Consider the following 2,825-nt stretch of genomic DNA (forward strand, 5'->3'; position numbering starts at 1 on the left):
CTTCTCCATTTGCTTCTGGAGGACCTAGCAGACCTGAGCCCTTCCTCTGGTCAGGATCCCCTTCTATGGGGAGGAGAGGGAATGGAATGGAATGGAATGGAATGGAATGGAATGGAATGGAATGGAATGGGATGGCATGGCATGGCATGGCATGGCATGGCATGGGATGGCATGGGATGGCATGGGATGGCATGGGATGGGTAGAATAGAATAGAATAGAATAGAATAGAATAGAATAGAATAGAATAGAATAGAATAGAATAGAATAGAATAGAATTTACCAGGTTGGAAAAGACCTCTCAGATCATCCAGTCCAACCTATCACCCAACACCATCTAATCAACTAAACCATGGCACCAAGTGCCTCATCCAGGCTCTTCCTGAACACCTCCAGGGATGGGGACTCCACCACCTCCCTGGGCAGCACATCCCAAGGGCCAATCTCTCTTGATGGGAAGAATTTTCTCCTCACCTCCAGCCTTCCCTGGCACAGCTTGAGACTGTGTCCTCTTGTTCTGGTGCTGGGTACCTGGGAGAAGAGACCAATCCCCAGCTGGCTACAACCTCCCTTCAGGGAGTTGGAGAGAGCAAGAAGGTCTCCCCTGAGCCTCCTCTTCTCCAGGCTAAGCAACCCCAGCTCCCTCAGCCTCTCCTCGTAGGGCTGTGCTCATGCCCTTCAGCCAAGGTACCAGATGGCACAGCATCAAGGAACAGCATCACCCCACAGCTATCCCTCACCCCATGACCCCACAGAGCAGGCACAGCCAGTCTCTGAAGTGATGAGGAGCCCCAGAGGTAAGTGTCCTGGGAAAAGAGGGCTGAGGAGCGGTGGCTGCTCCTTCAGCAAGCCCTGGTGCTCGTTGAGGGATGTCTAATGAAATCTGCTCAGGAAAGTGTTTTATAAAGATATTTATCATGCAGCTATCATGCAGACTAATCAGCTCCTCAGCCAACAGCATAATCTCTCCACATGTCAGAGCAGTGCACGGATTGTTGCAGGGAGAAGCTGGGGGAGAGGAGATCAGAGCCAAGCCCTGCTCCCAGCCATGGCAGCGAGAAGCCACAGTGGGCTCAGGGGAAGCCAATTCCACCGCAGAGGAGCCTATAAATCAGTCACAAATCCAATAAAGCAGAGAGCAGAGCTCACACTCTGTGGTTTCTACCACCCACTGCTGTGAGGATCACAGTCTCCTGGGATTCACACAGCATGGAGACCTGCTCCCACCAGCGGCGCCAGCAGCGCCAGGGATGGGATTCTGGTACTTCTAGAGGTGCAGGGAGCTGCCTCTACTACCCTTGCTCCTTCAGAGTCAGGACCAAAGCCTACTGTAGCCCTTTTGCCTTCGTGGCAAAATGCCCAGCAATGTGCCCTCAGGGTTAAGAAGGCCAACTGTATTTTGAGGGTGCATGGAGAAGAGTGTGGCCAGCAGGCCAAGGGAGGTTCTTACTCCTTCCACTCTGCCCTACCGAGGTCACAGCTGGAGGACTGGGTCCAGTTCTGCACTCCCCAGTTCAAGAGAGACAAGGAACTACCTAAGAGAGTCCAAGAGAGGATGCTGAGGGGCCTGGAACATCTCTGTGAGGAGGAAAGGCTGAGAGCCCTAGGACTATTTGTCTTGGAGAAGAGCAGCCCCAGAGGGGATCTGAGCAATGCTCAGCAAGAGCTAGAGGGTGGGAGGCAAGAGGACAAAGCCAGTCAGTATTCACCAGTACCCAGGGACAGGATGAGGGGCAATGGGCACAAACTGGGACCCAGGAGGTTCCATCTGAACTTAAGGAGAACATTCTTTGCTGTGAGGCTGCTGGAGCCCTGGCCCAGGCTGCCCAGAAGGGTTGTGTAGTCTCCTTCTCTGGAGATGTTCCAAACCCATCCTGTGCAATCTGCTCCTGGTGTCCCTGCTTTAGCAGAGGGGTGGATCTGGATGACCTCCAGAGGTCCCTTCCTACCCCAGCCCTGCTGGGATTCGGTGCAGGGTCCTATTTTGACCCAGAAGTGCCAGGCCCCAGAGCTGCCCATCTCAAGACAGGGCCAAAGGAGCAGCTTAAGCTACCTGTGTCCCTACTGACAGCATGAGACCTGTCCTACCAGTGCAGGCAACACAACATCATCTCTCTAGCTGGGGGCTGCAGTTTGTTGGGGTCACAAGAGGAATAAAGAGGGAAACAGAGTCAGCAAGGGCTGTGATTATATCTCCAGTGTCAAGAAACTGATGCAGAGACTTCAGCTAAAGGCTCATTTTCCCAGACTGCCTCCTTGCTCAGCACCCTGAGCTCTCCTTCCAAAGGTGATGAGGTTCACATTGTGATGAGAGTGAGGGATGTGCTTCTGATGGACCACCTGTTCCTGCTCAGGTGTCTTTGGCAGCTTCCATCCAAAATCCATCAAGGTAAAGAAACACTTAAAAACAAAATAAAAAAGGAATTGTTCTTTGTCCCAAATGTTTTGATTCTTGCAAAGGCACCAGCCTCCCTGGGGGGAGCTCTGCATCATCAGCCTCAGCCTCAGCTCTAAAGAGAGGCATTTTCAATCATTTTGGTTGGAAGAGACCTTAAACATCATCAAGTCCAAGTGTTATGCACACAAGGAATCATAGAATCAATGAGGCTGGAAAAGACCTCAGAGACCATCAAGTCCAACCTGTCACCCAACACCTCATGACTAAACCATGGCTCCAAGTGCCACAGCCAATCCCCTCTTGAACACCTCCAGGGGTGATGACTCCACCACCTCCCTGGGCAGCACATCCCAATGGCCAACAACTCTCTCTGTGGAGAACTTTCTCCTCACTTCCAGCCTAAACCTCCCCTGGCACAGCTTGAGACTG

Source organism: Melanerpes formicivorus, unplaced genomic scaffold, assembly GCF_026170545.1.
Source record: "Melanerpes formicivorus ecotype bairdi unplaced genomic scaffold, bMelFor1.0.p_v2 SCAF_13, whole genome shotgun sequence".
Taxonomy (NCBI): Eukaryota; Metazoa; Chordata; class Aves; order Piciformes; family Picidae; genus Melanerpes; species Melanerpes formicivorus.